Source organism: Callospermophilus lateralis, unplaced genomic scaffold (genome assembly GCF_048772815.1).
Source record: "Callospermophilus lateralis isolate mCalLat2 unplaced genomic scaffold, mCalLat2.hap1 Scaffold_45, whole genome shotgun sequence".
In the NCBI taxonomy this organism is placed as follows: Eukaryota; Metazoa; Chordata; class Mammalia; order Rodentia; family Sciuridae; genus Callospermophilus; species Callospermophilus lateralis.
Window position 1 is genome coordinate 2,283,807 of NW_027514398.1, and position 18,299 is coordinate 2,302,105.

Here is an 18,299-nt window from a genome sequence, read left to right on the forward strand (position 1 = left end):
ACACATTCCCATGGATTCTGAGATTCATAGTTTATAAGCCAAATTATAGCATTGATTAAAATAACTGATTGCAGGAAAATAATGAGTGGACACATTAATAAAAAGATACAAACTCATGAATAAGTATTTCCTTTCATATCAGAATACAATTTTTCTTATACTGTGCCAGAACGTAACTTTCTCCTCTACATTTTTATCATATGGTTGACTTTCCAAGTGCTGTAAGGCTAGATTTTTCTATTCCCTACAGTTGCTATTACTAAGATGCAATAATGGGATTATATAGAATTAATTGAAAATAGATAGTAAAAATGGGTTTAAAGTGAAGAGGATGGTGACAGGTAGAAGTGAGAATATAGAACATATTCTACAAGTTCTGGCACAAGTGTCAGAGGTAATTCCAAATTTTGGCTTTCAGCCTGTTAGCATACTGAGCAGAAACCATCAATTGATTTATAGCTCAGGATGAAAATTAAAATTTTGCTCAAGAACTGTTCAGTTCTGACTGAAATTGGAGAATATTTTTCAAAACTCCTAGTAAAGAAGACACATTATGATATGATAAAATACATCCTCAACATACTTCTTAAAATAAACATGGTGATAGGTCCTGCATAATGATTTTACATACTTAACCTTTGAAAAAAATAAAGAGATAATTATAAATATTCTGGATAAATTGAGCAAAAAGAAAAAGAAGACCTCCAAGGACAAATCTTGGAATAGAGATGCACACATAAAACAAAAATAAACATATAAAGAGACAAACTAAAACACAGAAAAAGATTATATCAAAATTCCAATTTTGTACATAGAACTTTCAGTATCTGTATATTCTGTTGTCTTCATGTGTATGGTACTGCATAAGCTACATATGGAGGTGACCTGCCTATTCAAGGAACCAGTTTGATGAAAACTCTACCATCTATAACAGTGGCTTAGAAAGTTACCTTCAGTGTCAATATCCAATTGGTGAGGTGGTGAGAGAAATGGTAGAGAAAACACTCTGTTTTATCTTGCCCACAATGTGACTAATCACTTTTATCACTATTCCATTAGCAAGAGTTAACCATGTGGCTCATCTAATTCTTATTTGTACAGCCTTGGGAAATTTGTTTAATCTTTCTAAGTTTCAGTTTTTCTGTTTGTAAAATGGGGATAACAATGGCAATTGGCTCCCAAGGGAATTGTGAAGATTAGTATATGTGAAGCAGTTAGCTCAGTGTCTGACTCACACGGGTTTAATTAATAATAATATTTTAACAACATCCTTTTCATTTTTAATATTAAAAATACATACAACCAGGCATAATATAGAAAAATATTACAATTACATATAATTCACATTAAAAGCATCTCAAGAGACAGGAAAAAAAATACCTACTAAGAAAACAATTAAGTCTTCTCTCCGAACACTCTATAATACTAAATAACCTAAAAATTGTTTTAAAATGGAAAACAAATGTTGTGGCCAAGAATTTGATTATTGGATTAATTTATGAGGCAATAGGAAGACTTGCTTATATGTTTAGCTATATAGCTACATGGAAAATACAGATCCTATGTTTCATTTAAAGCACATGAAGTTAACATTCAAGTTAAGAATAAAGAAGAGATTGGATAAAAGGGATGGTGATAAATTCTAACTTTCTGATTTTAAGGATCACTATAAAATATGAGCCTGAAATAATTTAAAGATTCAGAATAATTTTTGGAAGGTGATATGCATGGCATGAAATTAAAGAAGTAAGTCAGATGCATGAGATTAGCTAAAATAAAAAAGGAGAAACTTGAGGAAAGATGAAATGAAGTCTGGAGTATTACTTAGGGATCAAAATAGACTTTTATCAGAATTTGGAGAAAAGTATTGAGTTATCATATATAAACACATGAAAACACATTCATACACATAAATACACACACATATGCATATGTACATGGTGGAAAGTAGGGTCACTTGATGAGATTTGAGCATTTCCAAAGAAACTCATTCTGGATGTATATTGTGAATGGATTGGAAAGATTTAAGAGTGAACAAGGAAAATCCAGTTAGTAAGCTATAGGAGGAGTTTGAGTAGGAAATGCTAGTATCTAGAACAGGGTGTTTGATATTGGAAAGGAGATAAATGAAAGCATTTGAGAATGCATTGACTGCAGAAATGTTAGAACTTAGTAATGGATGGAACTTATGAATGAGGGAGAACATTGGGAAGGGTGACTGAGGATCTGGTCCTAGGGAGTGGGTGATAATGACACTAAGATTGTGGTTGAGAACTCATAGGGGAGAGTTTGACATTGGTTTGTGACAAGTTGAGTTTCAACGGCTTTGGAAAACGCAAGTGGAGACACTATATGGATAACTGCATGCATATATTAAAGATTCAAAGGAATTAATTGTGGCAAAAAGTTAATGTATAGTCATATTTATGATAAACTGAAGTTTAATCAGACTTTCTTAACCTCAGAACCACTGACATTTTGGGCCAAATTATTCTTTGTGCATGACTGTCCTGTGCATCATGGAAGGTTTAAAACAATCCTAGGTCTACCCACAGGTGCCAGTAGCAGCCCTCATATCATGACAACCAGACTGTGTCCAGATATTGCTTAATGTGCCACTTGGGACCAAATCATCCTCTAATGTAAAACACTGCATAAATAAGGGTAGCTAAGAAGAGAATATAGCGTTAAAAAAAAAAATCATACAACCATGTTGAGACCAGAAACTTCAAATTTAATTTGGTTCCAAAATGTATGGCTTGGGGTATTTTCTTTAATTGGAATTATTGTCATGGATATAAGAGTGGTTAACAAAAACAAGAACACGACATTTTTGTATATACTATTGTGAGACTAGTTAAAGTAGGATCCAGGGTAGAGGATGGAATGAAGCCACAAGAATTAAGAGATTTCTAAGTGGCTGAAGATGGGATTTACTGGAAATAGGAGAGTTTAAAAGGTATGAAATATTTTAAAATTTTAATCTGGAAGTGTCGTATCCTCTTTATATTATTCGTTATTCCTGTATGTTCATCAATAAGCTTAATGGAGAGACAAGTTCTTGCTGATTTCATTTGCAATCAAAAAGCATGCTGGACTATAGCTCCAGTATATACCTGGAAATAGATTGAACGAGAATCTTTTTTCATTTGTGCCTTTTGCCCCATTATTGCCAATGCACTCCAGACACTTCATTGAGAGTCTTTGTATCTTTTAAAGTTAATGGAATATTAAGACTTTTTTGAACTAATAATGTTGAAAGCATTTCTAGTGAAAGCAACATTTTGAGTTACATGGCTCTAGGAACAGTATTTCCAATATATAATTTTTTACTAAACTTAAAATTTATTAAAAATTAAAATTATATTATAATTTTAGGTTATTTTATGGGGATATAAATTGTGTTACTGCTCTAATTATTTTGTTGATAGGCAAAATAATTTCTTTTATTTTCTGAAAGAGATGAAAAGATAATCGTTTTACAAAATGAAACTACTGGAGGGTGAAGTAGTTAAACTGTGCAATGTTAGCTTTTTCATTATTTTCTTCACTTACAAATATTGATTGAGCAGAGTCTTCTAGCCTGTGTGCATTTAACTTTCACTTGATTGTTTGTACTCCATGATGTTTGTGATGCTACAAATCTGAGTTATTTTGCTATATAACTTTCATTTGGTACACTTAGCATGGAAAGTTATAATTTGCCTACAACTGCGAACTCTTTTGAAAGTAAGAGTGAAGAAAAAAAAAGAGAGAGAGAGAGAAATAGAAATCTCTTTTAAAATAATTTAAAGACCCCTTTTCCCCCTTAATTACCAGAAATTTCTAAAATCCTGGTTTCTAAAGACCATGTCATTTTGAAATTTCCCTGGCGGACAGCACTGTTCTGCTGTATTCCATGTGGTTAATGTTAGTCACATCCTTGATGTAACATAACACGAGCTGGCTAAGGTAATCCAATGTGACATATGACAGCATTGTAAGCCAGTCTGGGATATTTGAAAATATGCCATCTTTCAAAGACCGTGGATAGATAGCATGGTAAGCCAAAACTGTGAACTCTGCTGCTTTCATTTTGAACAGCGTAGGCAAGTTCTGTGATAATTAGAGGGCAATTTCTAACCTGGTAGAGTCTAACAAACACTAAAAAACGTACATTTTTTATTACTTGTGAGTTTATACTTGAAACCACCTAAGTCAAACCATCAAAAAAAAACCACTAAAGAGATGTTATTACACATTATTACAGGTATGAGAATGAGTGAAAATTTCTCAGATCGTGGAAAGATGAACTATCAATATGTACTAACATAAGAGGCGACAAGCCAGCATTTGATACCCGGTTACAAATCGTTTGTTAAAAGTGCTCAGGTTGAATCAAGTGTCGTGTTATTACCATTAGAGGAAAAACAACCTAGACACACAAGCACCCAGGCAAAAATAAAAGTTTTCTACATATGTTGCTGAGTTTCTCTGTAAAAAGTTGTTCTGTCCTTAACCTAATTTATTGTGCAGGCTGTGGAGAATTTGAAAACCATGTTTTCTTCTAGGATTACTTCAAGATCAGCTTCTTTGGTTTTAAATTTGTTTCACATTTGTTTAACAGAAAATACTAGCACTAATAATTCTTGATGAACAGTGATGAGTTACAGAAATGAAAATAACCTGCATACTAAATTCGATAGAGGATGGAAGAGGAAATTGAACATAATATATACATCTTAGAATGAAAAGGTGAAACTGAACTACTAGGTAAAGGATCAGCAAAGCTGTTCATTTTGTGAGATGGACGACTGAAAGTTGGAAAGTGCTATTGCCTTACTCAATTGTATTTTTAAATGCTCTAAACTCATAAAAAGATTTCTTATCTTTCCATCCAAGTCAAAATCATCGAATCTTTCCTGCACGATCTATGAAAAACCTCTGAATAACTGAAAAACAATTCACTTTCTTGAAAATTAAAAGGTGTACAATTTATATGTATATAAACACAATTAAATAATTTTTTTCAAATATAATCTACTTTCGAATGTTAAGTTTAAGTTGACTAAACTTCTGAAGTGACTTTGGTTACAGGAAGAAAATGATATTTATTTTATTATCTTGGGTACAGTAACAAAAATTCCTAACACTTTAATATTACACTTACAGAGTTTAGTTATGTTTTTCTATGTTTTCTCATCTGCAACTCAGAATCACATTGTATATTATGAAGATGTATTATTTTTTTCCAATTTAACAGAAAGGAAAACTGAGACTTGAGGTTATTCTAATAATTGATGGAATCCTCATTTTGATCCAGGCTTTAAACTTGAAGTCCACTACCTTTCTTTTTATGGTGCTTATAAAATTAAAGGTTTGTTAAAGTGAGCCAAGATAAATGAGTGACATCAAAATTTAATGTAATGATAATTTAATATTAAATAGAAGATAAATCTTTGTAATTCTGATGTTTTACTTTAACAATGCACACCAAAATTATTTCTGAAGTTGTGGTTGACAATTAGATTAAAACAGGTCTTAGCTAAAAATTTTATCGTATTTTACAGTTAGTGCTAAAGGATATGTTTGAATAGAAACATAATGATCCCTAATGAATCAAAAGTACAAAATTTGATACCTTAAATTTAATAGAAATAAATAAAATATATTGCCAAATTTATTTATAAAAATCAATCTACAAAGCTCAATAGAAAAATTAAACAAGCTTGTCCCTAGAGAAAACTAAAGGTAAAAAGTATAAACTGAAAAAAATCAAGGGGAAGCAAATTATTTTATTCACTGGGTTGCTTTCAAAATTGTTATGCAAACATTTTTACAAAACCAGCTGTTCATGTCTCTTGGCAATATATTCTAGGAAGATGTTGTCTCAATAGAAGGAGAGATGGGATACTAGGGGAAATTGTAAATCTTTGTTTAGGATCCTGTTGTAACCACATCTTAAGTGAATTATTTTGTTTCACTGAGAGTCTATGGTAAGTATTATAATTTCATGGCATAAACTAAGTACTGAGGCTCACAGAAGTTACATGACTTGTTCAAGGTCATATAGCTAATAAGTTTCAGAGTAGGGATTAGAACCTAGTTATAAAATTGAGCATTTGAATTCTGAAATTAATGAAAAATATGTCTATTAATCTTGGAAAAAATTTGACCAGACGATAAATGACAGAAATTAGAAAAATGAATAAAAGGGGACAAAGGAGTTTTTCAAACTGATGTTCTAGAATTGACAAGGGATTATCCAGGAAGAGCTGTATGATTCAGTTGAAATAGTTTTGTGTTATCTAGGTAAATTAAGCACATGAGGAATCTCCTAGCAAATGTGTTGGCATGCATTTTGACCTCCTAAAATACTGAAAGGTGGAACATAGGATGCAGAATCAGACAATTCTGGTCTCATTTCCTTACTGTCTGATTTACTAAATGTGTTATGTTGGGCAATTTACTTTAATTCCTCTGATCCTCAATGCACTTCTCTGTAAAATTACTATTAATTTTACTTACCTATGATAGGTTAAATTATATCCCGGTAAAACTGTTGCCCAAACCTGTGTCACTCCCTCAACAAAGTGCCATTTTCTCCTTGGATTATAGATCCTTTTCAGGTCAGCTACAACTCTGCTCCCTGTTTTCTTCTTTCTTGCAGAAGAAGCCACCCTTCCTGAGAGTTTGTTTCTTAGAGGGAAAAGGGAGATGCAGGAACACTGGATGGCTCTGAGGGATCTGCTTCAATGGTAGTTGCATCACTCTCACTGACCTTTAAATGGTCCAAGGAGGTCACATAAATGACGGAAATTAGAAAACACAGGCCTCATGTGAGTGGGGCAGGAGCATATCATGATCTCAGTGAGAATAACTTGGTTCAAGCCTACAGCCACCACAACACCCACAGGATTGTTGTGAGGATGAGTGATGGCATCAAACAGTGAACTTCCTGGCACAGTTTCAGGCACATAGTATATGCTCTGGAAACTTTTGTTCCCAGTTTGGGAACCAGAGTCAAGCTAAACAGAGACCAAACTCATAAAATACTGGGGCTGTCTATAACAATTATCCAGTGTCCATTTTACCTATAACCTTTATTATAATAACTGAACAGTGCAAATAAGTAAATTACTAAATTTCTCATGAAAGACGACATTTCCAGAAAAATGAAAGTCATTTTTGAAAAAATATCACATTAAGTTAGAAAGAATTTAGTCCTTCTATTTAGCTATTTATTAAACAAATAGTTGCATAGAGAGAAAGCGAATGCAGGAACCATTAGATGGCTCTGAAGGGATTTGCTTAAATGGTTGGTCCATCATCTTTCTAATATTAAATTAAGACCTGACTTTTAAAAGTACACTTCTGATTTCTCAAGAATTGCTAAAGTCTTAGAAACATTTATTTTGAAACAACTGCACCACAGAAGAGAGTGTTACACATGTATGTATATGTGTGTGTGTGTGTGTGTGTGTGTGTGTGTGTGTGTGTATGAAACAATTAAATGAAAAACATTAATAAAAAAATAAAGCAAAGCTTCATTTGGAAGGCAGCATTTGGGGCAACAGTTGCAAATAAATTTTGGTAAAGATTATATTCCACTATGAAATCTCTCAGGGATTTTTGCAAACTTTAGGACAAGAGGAAAATTCTCTATTGAATGTTTCTGAAAAGGTCTCTTTTCTGTGTCATGTGGTCTATTCCCACAAGAGTTTTTTATGAGTAATGGATTTGGTCTTAGAGATTTTTGGATGAATCCTTGAGGAAAAAGCCAAGAATTTTTCCTCCCCTTTCTGAGATCAAAGACACCACTGTGTTTTTGGTATGAAAACGGTTTTGCCATGGTTGCCAAAAATACGCTGTTTCATCATCAGCTGTGTAGTGGTCAAGCAATGATTGACAGCCCATGCCGTCTCTCCAGTGTGGCTAAATTTCAACCCAAAGGTAGTGCTTAACTTGTAAAGTACTTTGAGTCCCTCTTGGATAAAAATTTTAACAGTACAAAAATAGTTCTTTAGCTGACAGGCAACAACACCCACTGTGTGTTACTGTAGTACAAAATGGCCCTTTGTGAATACTTGGGATAAATTTATGCCTGTGTAAGACCAAAGTACTTAGTTATGGTGATTCATTTACCGATCTTTTATCACAATGATATTTAAATCAAGAGAAAAAGTAATTTTGGGTGAGGATGAATTGTTTAAATTCTTCCACAGAAATAAAATTTTGAGAAAAAAATTTTTTTTGTGTGGGAGGAATTTATGAGGTTATTGGTATGCCATTCTCCATCAAAAACTTATTAAATGATAGAGATCTCGTTTCACATAATTTTATATGAACTACACTGGAGATGCATCATCTGTAAATATAGCACAAACTCATAAAACTCTGATGTTAAATGCAGAATGACAGATGGATGTTAGTTGTGTATTATCTAAGAGATCCTGTATTATATAAACTCCACTTTGATATTATTTATGTGATAAAGATCTTGAGAATCCATTTATTTATAGTGTACGACTTTTAAAAATTCAATATATCTATTACATTGCAAAATTAAATAACTCATATAACTTAACAAAGGCTGAAGAGAAATACTATCAGTCATTTGAGGAAGGTTTTTAAACACACACACACACACACACACACACACACACACACACATACACATCTTCTTAAAAGAGTTCACCCTTTGATCTTAGGTTGAACATATATGAAAGTGAAGAAAGTGAAGAGCTCATTTGACTCATGAAAGAAAGAAAGAAAGAAAAAGGTAGGAAGGAGGAAAGAAAAAAAAAAAAAACACCGGAAACCTTCTCTGTTAGGAGCAACCTGCTTTTACACTAAGTGTTTACAACTTTGAGATATGACGCATTTTGTAGCTTTTCCCTGAATCTCATTTCAACTAAATAAAGTAATGTGAAAGAAAACACTTAGGTACTTTATACTTTAAATCATGAAGCTAAGGATATGAGATCTTGAATGATTAGAGCTAATTGGTGACTGTACACAAAGATCCATTTCACCAGAAATCTGCCTTGCTTTTTGCTTCATTCAGTTCAGAGGCAATGTTTAAAATCAGGAGTTAAAAAAGGACTGCATGTTGTGTTAATTGATTCAGGAGTATGTTTTATGCTCACTTTTGATGCTATGAAATGAAATACAACAGTTTGGAAGGCAAACCGAAACAAGGGTTCTGTGGGTGTGGCAGCTTCACAGCCTAAATTAGTTTATAGTTTGCCAGGGATCCATTCATTTATTTCACCTCTGGTGTTTGGGCCTGGATTTAGGGGTACTTTTTAGAAAATATAAAATGTTTTGGGGGATATGGATAAATAATATACCTATTCAAGTTTTGAAAATTTCATTGAATTTTATTTCACCCAAATTTTCCAACTTACTAATGACTTTGCTTCAGTTTTTATGTATCTAGTCCTTAATAGTCTGTGGCTTGCAGAGGACACTTAGGTCTATATTCTGCAGTATTGTTTATTTTTTAAAGTCTATTTTGTACAGACAATTTATGTTTTAACTGTTTTATTTAAAAATGTAATCAAGTTTTTAAGTGAAATTCATGAAAACATTAAAAAACACACTTAATCTGGAAATCTACTTAACAATAATTTTATTGACAAATTATGTTACTTATAAAAACAATGCTGATGTATAATGCATACATACAAAAGTGAAATTTGATAAACATCTTTATTTCAATTCCTGCTTTGTAATATTCAGGATCTGAAAAACAAGATTTTACTTTATACCAGAATGATCTATGACAGAGAAAAACATCATGCGGTTTGACAGAAATGTATGTAGAGGACTTAAGTTGCTAGGTTTTTAAGAACATTCAAATGATGGTCAGCTATTGTCTAGTTTCTTCTGATATTTGATTTTGATCATTACTGCCTGAATGATTATCAGAGAATGCCTTTTTATAACATTTCTCTAAATCGGGAAGCTTTTAATCAGTCTTGATTCTATTATGAAATTAAGCTTTTCTATTGAAAATAACCAACATGAGTAAGGTAAAGCTTTTCATGCTCTTAACAATGTATTTATCTTTAAACCAATGCTATTGAGTCAGAAATTAACAAAATTTATACAATATTAGTAAGATACCTTACTAACAAGTTTAAAATATCCTGAAGTGAAACTCAACTCATTTTGTGTTTAAATTCCTAAAGCTTTCATTAAATCCTAATACATAGCATCCAGCTGCACAAATTCATTTGATGGAAACACTTGATAATTGTTCACCTTATACCCTCATCATCTGTACACATTCTCTACCACTTTCTCCTTGAAGAAATAAACTTAAACACCAAAGTAAAAAAAAAAAAAAAAAACAAAAAAAAAAAAACTAAACAGCAGTCGGGACACTGAATTAAAAAAAAAAATGTAACAATCTCTGAAAATAAAAACAGGAACCTCTAAAATAATGTTTTATTTATCACATACAAACGTGTTTTCCTAAGAATTATTTCCAGTGTGGGCCACCATATGGAAGTAGAAATCCATCATGGGAATGAACTAAGATGGTTTGTATCACCTGCATAACTTGTTTTGTTCTTTGCCTTCAGGCTTCAAAACCCGCTTCCCATATTTTTTTCCTTTCTTTAAAAATAATGTACATCAGTTTAATGTATCCCAGGTCCTGACAGAAGGATCGGATTTTAAGCATTTAATGCTGTGGTTTCAAATCCAATTTTTCAGTGTTCATCATTTCAAAAGTGGCAGAATTCAGTTTTTGAAAAGGTTTAAGAACTTGGGAAGGATTGGCATACCTTCTGAAGCCCCACACTGATGTTAAAGGCAGCACTGTACAGGAAAGAAAAGTTTGGTCTGGATTTTTCTATACCGCTCCAGGAAATACTAAACCCTCCACCTACTCCAAAAAGAGCCTCTTCTTACTGATGTCTACCTAAGAAATACTTTTTAAACTCAAAAGGCATATTGAATAAATCATCCATTTACAGGTCTTCTGAACTAGGACACTGATTGGTTGGTGCATTTTCCTAAAAGGAGGGTATCAATAGATCTGCTTAAGGCTTGATTCCAGCGAGTGTGTTCGGAAACAACTTTCCTTGTGACCAATGGAATTTTTATCCATTCAGACACTGAAGCATTAGATCCTTGCACAGTAAATTCATTGTAGGCTCTCTTTATTGGTAGTGGGGGAACTCAAAAGGTCAGGAGTCCAGATTGCTTCAAATAAACATCCAGAATCTCAGATGCTTTTCTGAAATGGGCCCAAGTTTATTTGAACCTCTTTCTCTGGTTTTGAAATCAGGCTGAAAATTTCACAGAAACAGATTTTCTTGTGAGATCTCAAAATGTTGTGGTTTAAGTAAAGTAATAAACAATCTTGAAAAATGAAAGGCAAAATTGGCTGAACCTCACCTGGTTTCATTCTATTAAATGCCTGAAACTGAGTGGCATTGTGCAATCTTTAAAAAAGAAAAAAAAAAAGATAAACAGAGTTTGGCTGTGGTCAAGCCTAGAATTATCAAGTGTCTCTCCTGAGGGGGTTTAAGACAACCCTTTGCTATTTTATCCGCCTCTGTCCTTGTACTTCAGCAGCTGTCATCTATGTCCCTTTATACCTCTCCTTAACTTCTGTTTGGGAGACTCGAGTATTGGTCTTCCATTTTCAAACTGTTAATGAAGAAAAATTCTTTGAGCACTTGAAGTGGAATAATTTCCATTTATTTATCGGTGTGATCTCTTTGAAATGCATGTTGTGGTATTTGCATGGTATATATAACATGCAAAAAAAGAAGTTAAGGGTTTTTCCAGTACTTATTATTAAATACCAGGCATAGGAGATACCCATATTATACTATTTAATCATCACAACAAAACCATGAGGCAGGCATTTGTATCTCATGATTGATGAAGGGGTAACTTGCTGTCTTGTGCACGTAAGTTACTGTTATTAGGAAGAAGCAGAAACAAGACAGATATCTGACCTCAAAGACCATATACTTGACTACCAATTTATAAAGTTTCCTATATAATTGTTAAGGGTTTCCCAAGAGTGTTTTGGTTTATTTCTTTTTTATCTTTATTAAAAAACTCATTTATTCCTAACGAAAAACTTTAATCCTACCATTCTACTTAATGGGTTATATATTTTATATGCTATCTGGAAAGAGTTCTTGACTTATAACTGTGGATGTAGAAAGAAAACTTCTATAGTTAAGAAAATATATGATAATATAGATCTGTAAAGCACTCCACAGTATACAAAGACCTTTTATATGTTATTTCATTCTGATTCTTCCAGGAAGTACATGGATAGACATCTTGATCTACATGTACAAATGAAGAAAACTGAGGTTCCATGAAATTAAAAGAATTTCCTAGTCATGGAATTAAGAGGCATCAGAAGACTCTTCAAGCCAAATCTTTTACCTATGTAAACTGCTCTTTGAAAATCACGCTTCAGATTTCCACCTGGTGGCCTTTTTTTAAAATATCTTTTTAAATTTTCTCACTCTTAACCTCTTTCCAATCACACTGTATTTTTTCCACAGTACTTTTGCATAATTCTGCTTTGTACATATATTTTGCTTTTGATAGAAAGCACTCTACACACACTGATAAAATCCAAACTACTCTTGCAAAGCCCAAAATAGTCTGGACACATGATACCAATGCTGTTCTTGGGCTACCCATTTAAGTTATGTATCAAGTCTAAATTTAATCAAGGCCACATTTTATTTATACATTTCATGCATTAAACTCATTTAAACTTTTAGTCAGATTTCATTAGAAGAAATACTACCGTGCACATCATGCAGTAGTAAAGCTAATGTGCTTCAGGAATTTGAAAGGAGTTAGAGATCAGGGGTCTGATTTCAAATTTTCTTTTTCTTTCTCTCAGTGCTTGCAGCAGGTCTGTGAACGGCCACAGTTTGTTTCCTAGGACACTAATACAGTCAGCATGCTCTGTACAAATGTGTAAACACAGACATTCCCTGTAATCAGGGAGGTTGGTGTCTTAAGGCAAGATTTTGTTTTTTTAGGAAATGCAATTTATGTTCAGGATTAAGTTTCGCTTGCAGACTGATAACGTCTGAGGTTCAGGGAGATGATAGGTATTGTGGCCTAACCGCCTGCTCTGCATCTGCAGGCTTGAGCCAGTCTTCCTGGAGAGTCCTCAGTCCCATGATCTCTCATAAAACCTTTTAGATCCTTCACTTCTTAGAAGGATGGGGAAAGTAAATGATAGGAAAATCATTTTTAAAACTATGCATGGTTGGTAAGTGCCAGGAAATACAGAGCGACAGGAGGAAAACAAACAGATGCACCAGGCGAAATCCTTCTTCACAACTCAGGAAATTTAAATTTATGTCTGGCACTTTGGTGTTCTTGAGGTTGGTGTTGGGGGTAGGTAGCAAGTTATACCTGACTCCTAGAAAGTAATCATTTTAGTCTGCTTGTGACATGGCCTTAATATTATAAAGCAAGTTAAGTATATGACAAATATTCTCTCTCATTTTTAGTAGAAGTTGAGATCAATCCACCCAGAATTTATAAATCTTTAAAAACCCTTCCATAGGAAAAAAATGTTCTATTTCTTTTCCAAACCAGAAGGAAAAAAAAAGTTTTCACAAGTCAAAAGGGCAGTTTCCATGCCAAAAGCACATTTCTTATTGGCCTAATACTAAATTCATGAGATTTCTTTCTTCTTTTCCTCCTCTTTCTTCTTTCTCCTCTTTCTCTCCCCCTTCTCCTTCTCCTCCCTCCCCCTTTCTTCTTCCCTTCCTTTCCTTTCCTTTTAACCTCCAGAGTTAGAGATCTGAGGCTCCCCAAATTCTCAGGGTAAAGATCATACAGAAGGGAACTAAGGCCTCAGAAAACTGAGTTTTCTCCACATTAAAAAAAAAATCCCAATGAATTGAGGACTCAGAACTGGGACTTTTCTGACCACAAGGAAGAATGACATGCTCTTTAAAAAAAAAAAATCATAGTAACAGGTACTGGGTGGAGAGGGGCTTTACCACAGAAACCTCAATCAGCCTGCCAGAGTACCGCTGGACAGCATGAGGGGAGCATTTGCTTGTTTGTTCAAACATACTTTCTAAATTACCTGTTTGTGTCAATTAGGAGGACAGGCCTAGGGAATGCTGCTTTGACCTGATTTTCACAAAATGAGGTCTTTGTGCACCATAATAATAATCTGAACAACTAGATACACTCTTCAAGGCAGGGATGGACAAAGCTTCTCTATTCTGGGTCCTTCTTCTATTTTCTTTGCAAATATTTAAAAGAAGAAACATTGCAGTTGAGAAAAAAGTTCCTTCACCCTTTCTATTGCCCTCCCTGCCCAAACAGAATTTTGTGACGTTCAATCTAACTTCTTTTCAAGACCATTGATTTAATAAGAAGAATGTTCTGGTCTTGGAGGCAGTATAACTGACGGTATATATTTTTTTGTTCATGGAGTTAATGTTTACAGCAGAGGCTGAAGTATTGAAAAAAACGAGCTGAAATGGAAACTCTGACATTGCCTTAGCTACAGGCCTGCTGCCTTCACTGGGGAGAAAAAATATTAGCCTTTGTCTAACTTACCTTTTCCATAAGGTGTAAAAAGCACCCTACACAAAGGGAAAATATGAAACCCAGAGCTCGCCTTGATTGCGTGCATGTTATTCATATACATGCCCCTTCTTGCGAACTGGCAGTGGGTGAACGCGCTGATTCTAACCATATGGCCTCAGGCAGAAGTGCACTGAGGGGTTTCCTCTGGGGTGCCCACAAAGTGTCCTGCTGGCTCCCCAGGCCGCAGAAAAAAATGAAAAATGTGAGTTCTCCCATTATGAGATTTCATCCAGATGCTCACGAGGTTATATATTAAATAATGAGCCTTGAACTTTAAAGATTACCATTTCCAAACTTTGCAGACCATATGCATTACTCCACTGGGTGGTGCTCAAAGACCATGATACAGAAGCCAACTCAAAACGGAAATTGAAAATCTAATTTAGAAGATATCACTTAAGAGTGGATTAATTCAGAACTACTCCTCTTATAATCATATTACCACTTTATAGTGTTGAATTCCAATTCAGACTGTTACTTGTACTGACTGCTGAATGGTTGAAAATAATTCTGTATTACAGAGAAACTTGAGATGTAGAGTTTTGTGCTGGGAGACTGGAATTTTCTTAATAATTATCAAGAATAAAATAGTTTCTCTTCAGTGTAGGTACTGAGTCGTCCAACTATCAGGATAATGTTTTTACAATCAAGTTTATTTTTGTTTCACAGTTTTTAAGAGTTTCTTGTCGTACTTATATCTGATACATATTTTCATATATAGTCCATATATATATATATATATATATATATATATATATATATATATATGTATTTATTTATTTATTTATTTCACCCAGGGTCTCGCACATGTCAGGCAAAGGCTCTACCACTGAGCCACATCCCCAGCCCCTTTTATATATCTTTTGAAATTCCTTGGTTCTGACCCAATAATAACCACTCCTACAACTATTTCGTTATTGATGGAACTGGAATTTGGGGACCATATGGGACATTCGTTTCAGTGTCATAATGTTCAACTATTTTGTGCTACATGATCCATAGATTATACATAGGAAATCTCACAGAGATTTAGATTCCAATGTGCTATGCTCAAGGTTCCTATCAGATATGTGCCTTAAGTTTTATACTGCCAAGTTGCTGTTTTTTTTTTCTTTCTTCTGGCATTAAGTTCCGCTTTGTTCTGCACATTGGCATGTACAAAACCTACTTCAGGACTTTCTTGGCAAACAATTCAGAAATAGTAACACAACCAGAACATGCAGAACACACACCAGGGCCAAACTCTCCTACTCCTCTAGAACAGAGTTAAAGGCCCCTACCCCTCATACACATTCTAATCACTGAATAGAGAAAGATATAGGCAAAACTGTAAGTAAATCATGTCATTTTTTAAATTCATAATCACCTCTTATTTTCCTGATCTTTTCTCTGCATCACATGAAATGTAGTTGAGAAAAGAAAAACACAACTGTTAATTAGGCTTGATTAATTAAAATTAGCCAAGGCTAATTTACTGAATATCTCCAAATTTCCAATACCTAATTAGAAAATGGGAATAATAATCCCTAAAATAGAGGGGGTTTTTTAGTATCAATTTGGATCAAACATAAAGCACTTAATGGTTAGGTCTGTGGTAAGGTCTCAATAAATAGTAGCTATTGTTAGGGTAAACATGAAAAAATCTAACTCGGTTTGTATGGCACTGTGATGCATTGAGGTGAAAAGATCATGAGGTATACTTTCTGTCCTATAGTGTATATATATAGATTAGAGCCAGGCCTGGTGACCAATGCTTGAAATCCTAGCTACTTGGGAGGCCAATGCAGGAGGGTCGCAAGTTTGAGACCAGCCTCAGCAACTTAGTCAGACCCTGTCTCGAAATAAAATAAAAGGGAATGGGAATGTAGCTTAGTGGCAGAGCTCTTGTCTAGTATCTTAGGTTCAATCCCCAGTATATACTTCACACTCATAGATGGGTGGGGATAATCATTTACTTCCAACAAATATTTATTGAACACTAATAATGTACCAGGATTTATTTATTTATTTTGGCAGTACTAGTACAGAGAATTGAACCCAGGGTGTTTTACCAATGATCTCATTCTCAATTCTCAGCCCTCTTAATTTTTTGAGACAGGGTTTCATTAAGGTTGCCTTGAACTTGGTATCCTCCTACCTTAGCCCAGGAGTAGATGGAAGTACAGGAGTGAGCCACTGTGATTACTACAGTAATTGTTTTTGATGATACATTATAATAATGAAATACAGAGATATAAAACTTGCTCTCAGAAAGATTATAGTTCTGTGGGAGACACAAATGTCAAAATTAATTTTTTGATTACAGCTGTAATAAGTACTGTGAACAAAATTTACAGTCAGGGAAGGCCCATATTTCAGCAGAGGTCACAAATTTAAATTAAAAAGAAATATTGATCTGTACTTCTTTTACCATGCTTTCTACAAGAGCTGACAACCACCTCATGGCTGTCCTGATTCTTATGGACTTATATTCTGAGAGTCACTCCTTGCTCTAATTTCACATTCCTACTAAAATCTTAATTTCTGTACAATCTTAATGCCTTCAATGTTTTTCTCCTTTCTGCCTTTTACAGATCAAGGCAGATTACTTAGTCCTATGCCCTTGATTCTCCACCGAACATCACCAATATCTTAGCACCATCCAGAAAACAGTTTAAAGTTGAAACAAACTTTTATTAAAAGTCATTTGCCCATTTTGACCAAACACAGAATGTCTAACTCAGCAGAAGAGAGAGAAAGCCAAGCGACTCTGAATCAGCCACATGATGTTCAAAAGAATATGGGTCAGGAGAAGCCTTTTTGTGTTTGCTTCTATTATCACAGTTTTTAAAAATGTTTTGTTATGCTTTCATTGTTTTGTGGACAGAAGTTTTGTGGACCTAAGCTAGACTGGAAGCTGACATGGGATTGGATTTAGAATGAAAAAAGACTTTCCTGTGGGAGTAACATTTAAGCTTAGAATTGTGCGATGTGAAAGGAGCTGAGAAGTCAAAACAGAAGAGCATGTAAAGATGGTGGAAGATTTTTAGTGGGCTCCACTTTATCTGACCCTGGTCATAGTGAGAAAATGTTAAATAGAAATAAGTGGCAGCTCAAATTCACTTCCTAACTACTTTCCTAGGGAAAGCGCCAGAAGTTCTAGGACCTGAGAACTGAGTTAGGACTGTGATCCTGAGGAGAGGCTATGGGGAACAGGTGTGATTGGAGCTGAACCCTGAAGGAAGGGGAGGATCCAGATAATGAGAGATGGAAAAGGACAGGAGGAGGCAGGAGAGCTGGAGGCTGGCTGGAGGAGTCAAGTTCGGTGAAGCAAAAGGAAGTCACAAGGATTCTTCTGGAAAAGTAAGAAAAAGCCTAATTGAGAAGGCTTTTGAATATTTTCTAAAGATAGAGTTTTTGAGTAAAGGAACCATGTGCATAAATCAATGTTGTAGGAAGCTGACGTGGGCTATTAATTGTACTAATAAGGGCTTAATTCCCCAGGAACATTTTCATACTAGGAGACAATGGTGCAGACTTGTAAGCCTGCTTGGATTGGATTTAGAGAGATCCGAGTTCATCCTTTGGTTTTTGCCTCTTTCTAGCTGTGTCAGAGTTGGTGGAGCATGGAGGGTGGCTTACTTTCTCTATCTTGGGTATTGTGGCTGTACAACAAAATATTTAGAAAGTTAGTAGCTCAAAGGAATGACAATTTGCTCAGA